Consider the following 16,680-nt stretch of genomic DNA (forward strand, 5'->3'; position numbering starts at 1 on the left):
ACAGTTTGTGCACTAAGATCTGCAAAGACCAACCACAAAGCCAAAGGCAGTCAAGGGGAAGATCAAGAGGAAAATGGGTAATTTGTACAACACTGTATTTGGTGGCTGATGTGTTCATGGCCACGGTTTACTCTGTACTACTTAGAGGCAAAAACCACTCACATCCTTGGAATAATCACACATGAACCAATGTAACTTGTATTTTACACTGACAGCATCTCCCTGATACATAAGGGCAAATGTATCATTTACCATCCTATTTTGCAATGCAGAAACATCTCGGTGAAAGAGATTAGAGTACCATACCATCTCTTAGAAGTACTACGTAGCCTCTGTTTAAACATTTCACAACTTTTTAAGTCAGATCTTGCCAATAGTAATCAGTTCTAGTTCTTGGAATATTCTTCCCATTTTGAGCCAAAATGTTGCCATGTAACTGCTAGTTTTAAATGCATCTTCTGCAGTAGGAAAAACCACTTTTCTCTTGAGAAAGGCTTTCTTTTGTTTGAGTACAACTTAAGTTTCTCACATGTATTGACTTATCCGTGTGTGTGTGTGTGTGTGTGTGTGTGTGTCTCCTGAATATGTTTAACACCTTTAAGTTTGGTATAAATCAGATATAAAATTACCAACTTGTCTGTTATAATTTATACAAATCTTCAATTAGGATAACTTCTCTGAGCCTAGACTAAAATTTTTCTCATGCAGCTCTCTTAAACAATGGAAACACCATTCCTAATCTGTTGCATAGGGCTTCTAAAAGGAATTCTAAATGACAGGTATGTTACATATCACTCTCCTTACCTAAGCACCAACCTCTTCATGCTGCTTCCCTGAGATGCAGTGTCTTCCTCCTTTCCCTAGAGATCTCTACCACCTTGGCAAGCATTTCATACGTCCTGATGCTTGAGCTTTGTCAAAAGTTATCAACATTCAATTCTTCTCATTTCCCTACATGTATTTCATCTCTCCTTTCCCAGATTCAATTGAAGAAAAAAGTCTGTGTTATTTATTCATCCAACAGCTATTTCCTGAGCACCTGGTATGTAGCAGACACTGAGGCATTGCAGATACAGAACTGGACAAAATGGAAAGCAAAACAACAACAAAAACACTGTCCTTACTGAGCTCACATTCTAGTAAAGGGAGACCCAAATAAATAAATAAATAAATAAATAAATAAATAAAGCATATGGTGGATTTCATCAAATAGAAGATGCACCACCTGTGAGACACATTGCTATTTGATGTATCTTACAAACAATTAAATTGTAGGACTCCATAGATAGCAAGCCACATCCAATTTTGGACATGTGCCAGCGCAGAGAAACATGCCTTGGGGTGAATAAAACACATTTTAGTAGGAATAAAACATGGATAAGGGCTTCAAGGGAGTTGTGACTTTAAATAAGATGATCAGTCATAAAGCCCAAATACCTTCTGCGATGTTCACCCTACCTGCTGGAATTTTAGCCTTAAGGTCACGAGGGTCTTCAATCTCAACCTGTCCACAACATGCTCCCCATTAAATATCCGGCATCAGTGAATGTTTTCCACTGGATCATGTATGACTCTTCCTTCTCTTGGTTAATCACTAAGTCCTGTCAATACAACCTCTAAAACATTTCTAGTATCCTCTATTTCTCCCACCAGTGCCCTGGTTTATGACTTCTACATCATATATTCTGAACCTTACTGTATTCTAACTAGTCTGCTTGATACAATGTTTATGCCATCTCTAATCTACACTCCATAATACTATATTCATCTTTATAAATATTTCTCTTTCAGGTATGATCAAGTAATACTTATTTAAAAAAAAAAGGTAAGAAAAAAAACCAGAAAACACTCCATAGGCTGTTGCTTGCTGAATGAAAAACTTAAATTACTTTATCAAAGCACTTATTACTACTCATGATAAAATTTCAGCCTATTCTTCTCATTTTACTTGTTTTTACTCCCCTTCACTCTCAACAGCATGCTTTGGCTACACTAAATTATTTGCTTTCATTCAAAGATGGTATTTACTTATGAACCTTTGAGCTCTGTTCATACTGGAGTCCTTGACTTCAATTACTTCTTCGTTACCCACCCACCTGGATGTTTTCATTGCTAGTCCTTTCTCCCACCCACCAACTAAACTCAAGTCACCTGCTCCTGATCTACTCCTGGCACATTTTTTTATATTGATGCTTACCATAATCTATTATGTGTTCCTATCTTCTATATTGTAAAATTTCCTTGACAGTGATATTTATCTTGTGTTTTGGAACCAAAACCTCTGATTCTGAATTTTGATTTACTACCTACAAATCATGCAACATAAAATTTCCCAAAGTCTCTCAACCACACTTTTTTCTTTTTTTTTTAGTTTATTTATTATTGAGAGACAGAGTGAGACAGAGCATGAGGACGGGAGGGTCAGAGAGAGGAGGAGACACAAGATCCCAAGCAGGCTCCAGACTCTGAGCTGTCAGCACAGAGCCCGATGCAGGGCTTGAACTCACAAACCAGGAGACCATGACCTGAGTTGAAGTCTGACACTTAACCAGCGGAGCCACCCAGGGGCCCCAACCACAGTTTCTTTATCTGCAGAAATGGTAGAGGATCGCAACAAGAAATTTACAATATTGATGTGTGGGGACGGGAAAGAGAGTGAAGGTAAAAGATTGAGTATATTTTGTGTAGTAGCACTTATGTTGCATCAAGGATTTGTTACCAAATCGAGGACATTGTATAATAAAAGAATATAAGAACAAAAGTTAGAAAAATAACTTACAAAATACAAAACTAAAGTGATTAACTCAATTTCTGACTAATAAGGAAAAACAGACATTATGTCAAACAAGGAAAGATGATATTCAGTTACAGTGAAATGAAAACCATAAAAGCTATAAACAGACTACTTTGTGATCACTAGAGAACTCATACATTAATAGTCGAAAACAATTCTCAAACTATTTTCCAATATAGTAAAATTTACATATTTTCTCTTTAATATCACTGCTGATACTATGACATTTGCATTTTTTCACACTTTCATTTTAGTGTATGAGCTAGCCCTACACAGGTTATTATTTTGTTGCTCATTGACACTATATGAGAATCAGATGCGGAGATTACATACATTTGTTTTTTTCTCCAAGGCACCATAAAGTATGCTGACCACCAGAGAGGATAACAGAGAACACCTGACAACATATTAACTCAACTGTGTTTCCTAAAAATAAATCTGAAATGCAGCATACCAGTTCTACCAAGTTTAATGATAATTTTGAGCAAGTTATTTTTTTTTAATTTGCCAGTTTTTAATCAACATAATACATGCACAGGACTTTAAATAAACAGAAAGGCTTATAACACAAACAGTTTAGTATTACAAACTTTTGTTATTTCTGTTTTAAGTTTTAGCAGGGTTATAACCTATACATCTATAAACAATATGCCTGTGTGCATTCTTTGTATCAGTATTATACTTGGCTAAGAACAAACCTCCAAAATAAAAGTACTTTAAACAAATCAGAAGCAGGTATGCGCTCTCATGAACTGAATTGTGTCCCGCACCCCAAAACGTATCTGTTGAAGCCCTAAACTTTAGCACCTTAGAATGACTGTATTTGGAGACAGAGCCTTTAAAAGGTCCTTAAGATAAAACGAGGCTATTAGGATGTGCCCTAATTCAATGGTGTCCTTAGAAGAAGAGATTAGGTCATTCAGAGAAACACCAGGCATACATACACATACATACATACACACACACACACACACACAGAGGGAAGATGCTGTGAAGAGGAAGCAAGACCATGGTCCTCTGAGAGGCCTGGGGAGAAAACAAACCTGCCAATACCTTGGACTTGCAGCCTCCAGAACTATGAGAAAATAAACATCTGCTGTTCAGGCCACCAGGTCTGCAGCACTTTGTAGTTGTCTCAGTTCATTTGGGCTGCTATAACAAAGATGCCACCACTGGGGAGCTTAAGCAACAGAGTTTATTTCACACAGTTCTGGAGGCTGCAAGTCCAAGATCAAAGTGCCACTAGATTTCATTGCTGGGGAGAATCTTCTTCCTGGTTTGCTGATGACCACTTTGTACCCTCACATGGAATAGACAGAGAGTGAGAGCAAGCACTAACCCAACTATGAACAGCCCGTGACCATGATCTCCCCAAATCCTGTCTCCTAATACCACCATACTGGGCATAAGGTTTCACATATAAATTGTGGGGTGACACACTCAGTCCTCAGTAGCAGGCCTAGAACAATATACCACAACCCACGCCCACATATTCTCCTCCCCATCCCACATGATTTAAAGTCTGCAAGCTGGTATGGTAGTTTGGGGCTGCTATAATGAAGAGACTAGACGTTTTCAAGTTTTCTGCTCTACCATCCCAGTGATTGACTTCTTTTTTAATGTTTATTTATTTTTGACAGAGAGAGAGAGAAAGAGCATGAGCGGGGGAGGGGCAGAGAGAGAGGGAGACACAGAATCCCAAGCAGGCTCCAGGCTCTGAGGTGTCAGCACAGAGCCCGACGACACGGGGCTTGAACTCACAGACTGCGAGATCATGACCTGAGCTGAAGCCAGACGCTCAACCGACTGAGCCCCCCAGCCCGCCTCCACCCCCCGTGATTGACTTTATTAAAGGTTAATTCACAAAATCAAGGTGGCTGTTGGGAGCTATAGATAGAAAGCCACAAACCAGGCAAGGGGGGAGAAAAACAACAACAACAACAACAACAACAACCAAAACTTAGTAACTTTAAAATTATAAAATCTTTCTATAGATTTTTTTTTCTAATCGGAAAGCTAATTCTTTCAAGTGCATTCACTCAGTTCAAGTTATAGTATAAAATGATCTGGTAGGGGAGCAATTTAGTATGTTGTATCTAAACATGTAATAAATATTGAATAAATAGAATATTTATTCCCATTTTGTAAGTTATGAAATGTAGCTGTAAGTTATGGGAATAGGCCCAGGGATAGCATTTTTCAACTGCAGAAGTAGTCACCTGGCATTTTCTTCAAAACCGATGCTGCTTATACTCAAAATTTCTTGCAAAATTCTTTAAACAGACATCTTCTGTTTTCAGACTTAACCAAAGCTCTTACAATACCCCACTCCAATTTTCGCCTTCTCCTCTGTGGTATCCTCAGATCTCCAACAAGTCATTTTCACTAGGACATCCAAGAGCTATTCTTGTACAAATATTTCAAAAATCTTGGGCTATTTCTATCTTTACCTTGGAATTTACAAAAGTCTGGCTGGCCCACATTACTCTGTAGTCTCTCATCAATACAGTTGTCTCCTACCATAGTATCTAAAATATTCCCTAAGGATAACAGGAGATTGAATTCACACAAGAAAAAAAAAAAACGTAAGATTTTTCTGCAGAAAGTCGAGATACCTGTGTGTGAATTACTATGTACCACATGCAGAAGACTATTACAACAGATATTCCCTTAGCTTTCAGAAAACTGGTTTAAATATTCCATATAACAGTAGAATTGCAAAACTGCACAGTATGTCAATATTTTCCTCAAATAGCACTATATATTATTTAAATTCTTACAATTATAGAAATGCAATTTTTAATTTCCAAGTAATTAAACCATAGTTAGACTTTATTTTTTTTACTATTTAATGCTTACCATTATGAAAGATATATTTTTGCCCCCCTCTCTTTATAATGATTGAAAGGAGACAGTGAAAGGGGACAATAGGAAAGACATGTTTTGAAACTTGCCTGTAGGGCACAAAACTAATGATCCAAACTTTTTTTTTTTACTTTTTGTGAACTTTTTCTAAGTGATATTTTTATGAAAAATAAACATAACTAATAATTTTGTTTCTTGCCCCGCTTTTATATGTTAAATGTGTTTGGTCTTTTTATTTTCCTACTAGAAAAATTACATTTCTAACTTCTTAAATTATCACTAGAATATAAGAGAAATTGTTCACTAGATTTGAACTCAGACTTCAAGATACTGGCCAACAGAATGACAAACATTATGTAGAGGATATCTGTGTATATAGACTGTATGTCAGTTTGGATAATGAAAATTAAAAAAAAAAAACTCATTATTAAACACAATTGGTACTCAAATGCTTGCTTAAAATGAAAAAAAAAACACCTTGAATATATTTGAAATTGCATCTTCCTTCTAAGATATATTCTTGCTTTCTTTTTCTAACAGACATCCTTTCCCAGCAAACATATTTGGTTTCATTACTATGGTGGGATTTCCAGAGTGATAGTGCGTTTGATCTCAATTTTCCCTTCTGTAAATAACATGTAAAGATGTTCGTCTATAAAAGTAGCTATTGTAATATGTTTGCTACTGGCTAGACTTAAAATTATCAGGCTTTTATATCCACATTTATCCTCTTAACATACCTAGAGGTTGGTCATCGGTTATAATTTCACCACTAAATGTATATTAACAACGTTAATTGAATTAAACTAACTGAAAATAAACTATTGAAAATACTATTATAATCTCAGAGAAAAAATACTTTTTGGATTAAAAAGGCATTGATTACAATAAACAAAGTCTACCTCCCATATGAAAGGGAGCACCAGTGTCTCTTTGTTTCGAATGTAGATTTCCATCCATAAGGCACTTCTTTTACATTATGATTATTCACAAATTCATATATTCTTCATTTAACAAATATCTGATGTGAACCTGTCACTTTTGTGTTGCTAAGTGTTGGGAATGCAATGGTTAACAAGATTCCGGTTTCATGGAACTGACAATCTATGACATGAGATAGATACGGATCCAGTAATCAGAGATGATATATAGTATGTTGGATATGAACCATGATAGAGGAGAATCTGATGCTTTAATATTATAGAACAAAAGAAACTAAGTTATACCAGATATTAAACAAGGTTTGCCCAAGAAAACTCAACCTGAGCTCTGAAATGCGAGTGACTGTCAAATAGCAAAAGGGAGATCTCAGGGAGAACATTCTAGATAGAGGTGGAGGAAGAGTAAAGAGCCTAGGAGAGAACACCGTGAATTTGAGAAAGTTTTGAAAGCAGTCCAGCACAGCTGGTCACAGAACCATGGGAATAAAGGATACATATCAGGGAGGAACATAGCCACGAAGAGCCCTGTAACCTCTATGAGGATTTTGTTCCATTCTTAGAGCAAAGAGAAGCCACTGAACAGCTGGAGTCAGATCTGGGCTTCAAAAGAAAAAGGAAAAACAAAACATAGTAAGAAAACTTTTTTTTATTTTTTTTTAACGTTTATTTATTTTTGAGACAGAGAGAGACAGAGCATGAACGGGGGAGGGTCAGAGAGAGGGAGACACAGAATCTGAAACAGGCTCCAGGCTCTGAGCTGTCAGCACAGAGCCCGACGCGGGGCTCGAACTCACTATCCGTGAGATCATTACCTGAGCTGAAGCCGGCTGCTCAACCGACCGAGTCCCCCAGGTGCCCCTAGAAAACTTTTGTTTTAATCTAGCAAGAAACAATGACAGCTTTAAATATGGTGGTGACTGTGGAGGTGGAAAAAGGATGGATTCACAAGAGGGAAAAAGTAACACTGAGACGATCTGACGGGCTGTACGAGGGATGTGATCAGGGAGGGGGGACGGTCAAGGGTGAATTGTCTATCCATGCTTGCACAACTGAGTGAAGGAAGATGCCATGCATTAAGGTAACGAATGCTGAGAGAGGGTCGGGCTGTGAGGGCAAATCGTGAGTTAGAAACATTAAGTTCGGAGGACTTTAAGCATGTGTATCAGTTAAAGTCCAATGAGAAGACAGAAACATACCCACCGTTTCAACACGGAGAATTAACAAAGAATATTAAAGTAGATACAAATTAAGAAATGAAAAGGTAAAGAGAAACAATGAAGACACCCCAGAGGTGTAAGGTGCAGAAATAGCTGCCATCCTTCCAGATGAGGAAATACGAGGAACACCAAGAAAAACGCAGGATTGCAGGGGAGGGTCTCAGAAAACCAAAAAGTCACCTCTGGGGGGGGGGGTACCTCAAATGGCCTGGAGCGTTTCTGAACTCAAAGACTGGGCTCCTGTAGGCCTGAGAAGTGGACACTGACACCTTTTCTGGCTTCTCTGAGTGGAAGCTCTTCTTCCAAGTATTAGGAAACATGCAAATGGTTTCAGTTGCTGGTGCAGGAAAGACGTTCTGTTGCTGGAGGGAAGAAGCATCCACACTGATAGGAACCTCAAACAAAACGTCAGTCAGTCCGTCAGAAGCAAACGCTCACGCAGAGAGAAAACAGGGTTGAGACTCTTCCTTTCCCCGGCCTTCAGTCAGGCCCAACCCCCCTATTTGCAGAGCCTACGAGGAATCCAGTTGGCCAAGAAGAAATGTGGCTTCAGAGCCCCAGAGTTGTCACCAAGAAGAGCACAGCGGGTGAGTTTAGAGCTGAGGTAAGAGGCAAAAACATAACACTTGATGAAACACCCAAGTGGCAATGACACTCAGGCCAGTGGAGAAACGATCCTGGAACCAGAGTCAATGAAGGCATATCTTAAATTATATACATATATAGAAATCATGATATCAAAGCATATCTTAAACTATATATATATATACTGAAATCATATATATTGAACTCATATATATTGAAATACTTATAGATACATATCAAAATCTATACATGTGTATATACATATATATACATACATGTATAAACATGTCAGTATGTATATATATAAATTATGATGACTCAGCTAAGACGACCTGAGGAGGAAGAAAAGAATGAGCGGAGCTGTGTGTTGAGGAAATTGATGCCTGAAAAGCTGAATAAAATGGTCCAATGGACGCTGGGAAGAAGTGACTGTGTTAGTGGCGAGAAATAAAGCAGGAGAATACTGCGTCAAATATATAAAAACATGGAAAATAGTATTTAAAGACGTAGGGAGTGTTCAAGTTGTTAAATTCTGCTGAAAAGTCAAGTTAAGTGATGAGGCAAAAACAGGCTTTAGATTTCTTATCTAGCAGCTGTCGAGAAACAACTGGCCATAAGGTTGTGCATGAGTGCCTGGGTGTTTGTATTCGTGCGTGAGTGAGTGTGGGCACGTACGTTTGTACATGTTTATTTTTTCTTGCACTGCAGTAAAGTGCACTGTTTGGCCGAACATGTAGCTTTTTCTGGGGAGCAGTGTGCATGACTCAGAGCCCAAGGTGCCTTCGGAGCAGCCTACACTGGGTACTCCGTAGTATACCTTGGATTCCTGGAGCAAGAGGTATTTTTTCCTTGCTCTCAATTTGACCTCAGGCCATCTTGCCCAGACCTAGTGGTGAGAACGTCTACTCTGCCATGGTTCGGAAGGCTGGTGTGTGCCCGCGCAATGTGGGTGTCCGGTGCACTGCCCAGCCTAAGGTTCCATGAGCCTTTGTCCAGGGCAACCGGGATGGAGTCCCGCCAAGCCCCCGCCGACCCTAAATCCGCTTGTACCCAGGCCCAGGGCAGAGTTGCGGCAGCCTGCTCCCTTAGCGAATGGAGGCCCTAGGCAGGTGGAGGGTAACATGGTCTGGGGTTGGTGTGGACACAGAGGCAAGTCGTCTTTGGCACGCACTGTACTCACGTCTGCAGGAAGAGCAGAAAGTGGAGGATGGGTGCCAACGCACGGTGGAAGGCGGCCTAAGCGGAAAGGCCACGTGTTATCAGGCAGTCTCCCTCCCGTTCGGGTCTTCTTTGGACCGTACTTAAGACTGCAAGTGTGCATTCTGGTTGCTGCTGGCCTTGGACGTTGACAGACACCGTATTGGGCCTCCAGGGGGTTCTGGAAGGGTACAGTTTTGCAGCGGGCCATGCACAGTCCGCTCCCCAGTCTGGCCTCGGGCGGCACCTCCTGTGCACAGCAGCATCAGCGAGACTGCGTCCTCGCATATCCGCCCGGGGCCCTTGACGCCAGGCGCCCCGCGCTGTGACTCAGCGACTCTGACTGCAGGGTGGTTGAGGAGCCCACGAGCACCGCGGATCGCGTGGTAAGTGGCGTGAACCAAACTCCGCCCACGAGAACCTGCCCCACCTGGGCACGGACGTGCTTCTCATCCCGGGAGTCACGGGGCCGCGTGCATCTCCTGAGATCTCGCGAGAATAGGCTGCTTCTGGCCGCGTGGTCTCGGGGTCGCGTGGTCTCGGCGCTGCAGTCGCGAAGCTGCTTCCGCCTTTGTCGGAGGCCACCGGGTGTTCAGCAAGTCCCAGCCCGCCGGGTCCCAGCCCATCCTTCGCAACTTCGGAAAGAGCTCTTTTGGAGGTGATGTGAGCAGCGCGGACCGAAGGGAGTTAAGAGGTGAGTCCACGGCGGAAGCAAGAAGAGACAAAACTTTTCGTAACTCCTATTGTGAATGGAAAGGGCCACGTGGTAGCTAATGGGAGTATGGAATGGAGAGGTTTCTTGGTTTGGGTTTCAAAATGTGACAGAGTTAAGTTTCGCCATTCAACGAAGTTCTGCAAATGAGGATCAGAAGGAAGACAGAGTTGGTAATGGAACACAACTGAGAAGGTAGGTGGCTCTGGAAATGTGAAGTACCAAGGGAAGGAAGGATGTTTAAAACATATATATAATAAAAAACTTTATGTATGCATATGTAGATGCTTGTTAAACAATTGCTTTTGTAAATCAGGTAAGAAAGGAGAACGTTCATACTGCGTTTTACTAATTACCTAATGACCTTTATCTGTGCTTTGCGGTTTTTCACGTTGATTAGAAGTACTGTCAGGAGTCATTGCGTTCAGCCTAACAACTTTAGTATTTCTTATAAGGGTTATCTGCTACCGACAGATTCTTTCAGTTTTTATTTGGGAATGTCTTTATTTTGTCTTTGTTTTTGGAAAATAGGATTCTTGCTCGACAGGTGTTTTCTTTGAGTGCTTTAAATAGTTAATGCAGCTGCCTTCTGGGTTCCATTGTGTGTTCATAGAAGTCAGATGTTGAAATTAAATATTTTGGACCTCATTAAATGACTTCATATAAGCTTTCTTGTTAAATTTTAAATTGATCTTGAAAATAAGAAAAAAATTTTCTTTTGAAATTTTACACAAACTGGAAGGAAGGCTACAGATTGAGCCAAGGGGTCGTTATAAAATAAATGCAAAAGGGTAGTTGTAAAATACGTATCACAGAGATGAAAAGTATGGCACAAGGAACATAGTCAATAAAATTGTAATACTGATGAAAATGGTAACTACACTTTTCCTGGTGAACACTCCATAATGTATAGAGGTGTCAAATTAATATGTTGTACACCTGAAACTAATATAACAGTGTATCAGTTTTACTTAATAGACGTGTAGATACTGAAACTTCTTTCATCAGCCAATAAGATTAGCTTTCTAGATAGACCCTTCTTTACAAGTCGTTTTTCCTTGAGAAAAATCTCTCACAAAACAATAGGAAGTACTGTATGAAATTTCTGAAAATACTTCAGCAATATGGACCCATAAGTGTATGTCAATACTTTGTTTCCTAAAGTTTGTTTCATAGAGGAGTAATCCTGTCAGAGGGTACCTTGAGAGAATTACTGGTAAAATTAATTTGTGAAATTCTACCTTCTCAATCTCCTTTGAAATTTTTCCATCTTAGAAGTTAGGCAAAGTATTACACTAATAATTCTGTTTAACTTTGTCTATCTTAAAAATTTTTGCAAACCCATGTGAGCAAAGAACCCTTTATTCGTAGAGTATATTAATTACCCATGAGCTAGTGTTCTGTGGACCACACTTTGGAAACTGTGGCCTGAAACAAAGAGTCAGTTAACAAGCTATACGTTGGATAACCTACCACCTACATCAACTGAAAAGCAGTTTAAAATCCTCTCAATGTGCCTGCTTTCAGAAAAGTTTCTTACTAGGATATATGCAAAATTTTCTCTGAATCCTCAATTTCATTTTTACTCTAATAATTCAGTTATAATGACAGATAAATGCAAATCTCAAAATTTAGTTCTTTTGTTGTGAGTCCAAGATATGATACTTCTTGTCATCTCCTCCTCCTTTACTTCCTCCTTTTTTGCCTTCATGATTCCTGAGTAAAACGATACATGAAGATAATGCTACTTTAAAACTATTGCCTTCTGTTCTATAGTTTACCTCATCCTGGATACTTAGCTTATTTCACAAGAAGTAACTATGCTTCCATATAAAAATCACCCTCCCTCCTCTGGGCACATGAAGACCATAGATTTTGCTTAAGCAAAGTCACAAGGTCACCATTTCCCTAAGCATCCTGAAGTCCCATTGGTCAGTGACAGTTCTTTGCCATCTTGTTTGGTCCACTTGTACGAAAGCTAATGGTAGTGGTTTGTTCTACCTATTTCATGGACTTGTCTTCTGAAATCACCACTTATCTCGTAACAGTAACACATAATAACGGAAAATTGATAGTTTCACCTTTGCCTCAAATTGTAATGTGTTGTAAAGATGCATGAAATTTGCAGTATTCCAAAAACAATGTTGCCTTCTTATTGGCAACTAATTGGTTGCTATGTTGTAGTGTGATACCTGCTTGGCCCACACCTCTCCTGCTGGCAATGCAGGAGTTGTTCTACTTCCGTTCTCCCTTTCCGTGTGTTTCATTATTTAAGCCAAGAGAATGGTCACTCATTGGATGTTCTTGGCAACTCCAAGCCACAGATGCTGGGCTCTCACGTTTATCTTTTTTCCAACAGGAGCCATATGGAAAGAAGTGCCTAATTTCTTGGCTAGGAGCCAGTCAAGCTTTTTATGAAGCCTACTTGCTAGATTTTTTGGCAGCCACAAGTTTACTTTTGTGCTTAGTTGCATTGTTAAATAGCTGATGATTACTTCTGGTTATTTTTTGATGGTAGGCTTCTTACAGAGTGATCTTAATTAGATTTCATTCCTACATAAAGAACAATGCTAGTTTTTTATCTTCATAGATAAAAAGAACATTCCCGATTCTTTATCTATTTTATACTCTTACCTTACCTTTAGCCTATGATTTGTGTTGTATACTATACCACTAAATTTTTGCCATCCTTAAGTAATAAATATGAAATGGAAAACTAGAATTTAAAAATTTTAGGAATTTTTCTGTGTAAAATAAAACAATGGATATTTGTATTTATCTGAACTTCCATACTCCTTTGGTATAAATATCAGACATGGTCTTTGACATGAAATATCATGCAGGCCAATTAAAAACCATTTTGGGGGGCGCCTGGGTGGCTCAGTTGATTAAGCGTCTGACTTCCGCTCAGGTCATGATCTCGCGGTCTGTGAGTTTGAGCCCCGCATTGGGTTCTGTGCTGACAGCTCAGAGCCTGGAGCATGTTTCAGATTTTGTGTCTCCTTCTCTCTCTGCCCCTCCCCCACTCATGCTCTGTCTCTCTCTGCCTCAAAAATAAACGTTAAAAAATGTTTTTAAACCATTTTTGATAATAAATGTCCTATTGCCATAACCGATCCTGGTGTTAGAGTAAATGAACAGGCAAAATCTTAAATGGTGACCCAGGTAAAAAAGCAACTGATTTCTTGGAGGTTTTACCATTTGGACTGTGAAACGGGGGACCAGTGAGGCAAAGTGGTAAAGATGGATTCACTGGGAGGAGGAAGGGGGGAGCAGAGGAGTTTCCGATGATATTGTTACGATAGGCTGTCCAGGTTTGAAAGGGGCCTGTATGCCACCCTCGGGGATTGGGACTTAATGATGCTCTTGTAAGCAGCGCAAACCGCTGAGAGCTATGGCAAGAAGGTTCACATACACGTTTTAAAATTAAGAGGGACAGATTGGTCTTGGGTGATGCAAGCAGGAGATGCTCCAGTTGAGAAATCATTTCAGTAGTCCAGGATGGAGCTAATAAGGGTTTTGGTTAAAACAGCAGTAGTGGAAGGGTGATAATTGGTAGGGTTTCCAAAAATATTCAGGAAAAAAAAAATACTGAGGACAGCATGCTAAATGCATTTCACAGAACATTTCCCTTCCTGACTCTATGACAGAGCAGTGTGACTAATAAACCTAACGTTAGACTCAGGAATAAAATAGTGCTTCAAGAGGCCTTGAATTACCTACAGGAGAGACCACAGAGATCTTTCTGTTGTCTAGGAAGCCTGTTCAGGAAAAGGGAAGCTGCCTGAGACAGCCGGAACTAGTGTGTTCAGAGCAAAGCCCCCTGGCCAGTCATCTGAAAGAAGGCTGTCTTCACCCGCTCCCCCTACTCTTTTCTCCTTCCCCTTTGCACCTGCTGAGACTGGGGAGTGAAAACAGGAGGAGGGGTTTCAATTTGGAAACCTTGCTTGTTGAGTTCCCAGAAGTAATATTAATCATTGCGGCTATAGCAGGGTCCCAGAAGTCACCATCAGCTTTGCCTCCTAGATAATTCTTGAAGCAAACTGAAGATAAAAATGAAAGTATAAATCATTCAAAAATTAACTAAAAATATAAACCATATCAGGATATATGGTTTAGAAGTAAAACTATGTTAAGAGGAAATTCAGACATGTTATTTTATCATAAAGACTAACAATGGTTTCAATATATAACATGAAAGCAATGTTTACATAAAGACAAGTTAGTTATATACTATTCAGATGAAATGAAGACAAACTAGTAAAATAAGCAAAATTTAGCTCTTTGAAAAAAATAGAAAAGTGCTTGACAAACCTGATAAAACAAAACAAATCACACACCAGAATACACAAAAAATGGAATATAAATTGATTATATAGTCACAGATACAGGAAGTGTTAATAGTATCAGCCCAATTGACCCAAGAAGAGTGAGAAAATCAGACTATATAGAAATTGGAAAGATTGAGACTAATCCAATAAAAATAAGATCTAACACGCAGAGTTTTCCAGCTGATTTCTAATTTAACTTAACAAATATATCTGTGTTTTAAACTATTAAAAGACACACAAATGATAGTTTCCCAACTTGTTTTTAAACCCATCATGTAACTAAATTGTAGTCATGTTAAAGTTATACAAAAATGTCTCATTTTATTTACAAACAAGAAATTTCTAAGTAAAATTTGAACAAATCAAATTCAGTAAATATACTCATATGCCATGACCCGGTGGGGTATTCCAGAAGTTAAAGGTGTTTTCAACACTAATACTTTGCTGTTTGTTAATGTATTATAATTTATTAAATTATTAGCAATAAAAATTTAACAAAACATACCGTTTCAAAATATTAAAAAAAATTTTTGTTTATTTTTTGCTGAGACAGAGACAGAGCATGAACAGGGGAGGGGCAGAGAGAGGGAGACACAGAATCGGAAACAGGCTCCAGGCTCTGAGCTGTCAGTACAGAGCCCAACATGGGGCTCGAACTCACAGACTATGAGGTCATGACCTGAGCCGAAGTCGGACACTCAACTGTCTGAGCCACCCAGGTCCCTCAAGATAGTTTTAAAGCTCAGCTACCATTCTTAATATGTTTTTCAAGTAAAATAAGAGACACCCACCTAAGTATGAGGATCTTTTTCCAAAAATATCTGAAATATATCGTTTCAAATGCTCAACTGTGTCTGTTGAAGTCAGTAATGACAAAGAAGCCTGTGTATGATTGTAGACATGGAAAACTCAAAATACGTAATTAAAAACTAATAAGCAGTCACCTGTTCAAATTAGTAAGAGACTTTGATAAAGCACCTACACAAACATAATAAATATGTAAAAGTCTATAGACTTTCTAAAATGAACACTTTGAAATGGAAATGAGAGAAAAAAGAGCTCAATAACATCAAAACTAAAAACTCAAAAGTATAGGATTTAGTATGAAGATAATCACCAAACTTTATTGAAAAGTAAAAAAAAAAAAAAAAAAAAAAAAACTGAAAGAGCAGAAATAAATATCATCTTTCTGGATAGAGCTAATATTAAAAATGCCAGTCTTACACAGATTGACAATTTCAGTCAGAAATCTAAATTGTAACTTAACTGAAATGGCTTTAAAGTCCACAGGAGAAAATATTAGAATTTCACAGAATAATTTGGGAAAATGGTGGCAAATGGACACTCTCCTTGACAGATAATGAAATGTATTGACTTCAATCAGGTTTTGTAGTTACAGCCACAAAAGCCAACTCTGGCAAATATAAGTAGGAAATTAATTCATTATTGATGATCTCAGGTAGCAAATATGATCGCAGGTAGGAGAGAAGGTTTGGAGGCTCTGCCCCTTGGGTCATCTCCTAAGAGTATATGCATAGAGGTTCTGTGAAAAAAAAAAAAAAAAGCAAAAACAAACAAACAAAAACCAAACACACAAGAACAGACACAACTCAGCCAACATAGAATAGGGAGACAGAAATTTGTGTCAAGGGTCTGTGGAGACGTGGATTGGGATACCAAAAGGCTATGTAATAGGAATAAAAATGACCTGCAAATAGTCAAGCCATCGAGAGGTACTGAAGCCTTTGAATCATTTTAGTCCGTAAAGTGAATGAAGTTGATACAGGGTAGTCAATGTCCTCATTGCCTGCCAATATTGTAAATAGGTAGTTTTCATGAGGAAACATACCTTTCCATGACCCAAAATATTTCTGTAGTTACTCATATACTGTGTCTAATGCCAAATCAAAACTAATGTATGTGAAAAGACAATAAAATATGACTGAAAACTAAGAAAAACTAAGAAAACTAAGAAAAACACAGTAAAATTAAGCCACAGATTCAAGCAGGACCTATGGATCACTTTTAAGATTTTAAA

The 16,680-nt window shown here is 38.8% G+C and overlaps 1 long non-coding RNA gene across 1 annotated transcript in view; it reads left to right on the forward strand.

Annotated features, from left to right (window-relative positions):
- Nucleotides 1-10,208: 10,208 nt before the first annotated feature.
- LOC123590688 overlaps nt 10,209-16,680 on the forward strand; it is a 566,405-nt gene continuing 559,933 nt past the window's right edge. Inside the window, exon 1 of the long non-coding RNA XR_006708927.1 lies at nt 10,209-10,293. This is a non-coding gene — a long non-coding RNA (uncharacterized LOC123590688). The remainder of the gene's footprint in view (nt 10,294-16,680) is intronic.

This window comes from Leopardus geoffroyi, chromosome B4 (assembly GCF_018350155.1).
Source record: "Leopardus geoffroyi isolate Oge1 chromosome B4, O.geoffroyi_Oge1_pat1.0, whole genome shotgun sequence".
NCBI classification, from domain to species: Eukaryota; Metazoa; Chordata; class Mammalia; order Carnivora; family Felidae; genus Leopardus; species Leopardus geoffroyi.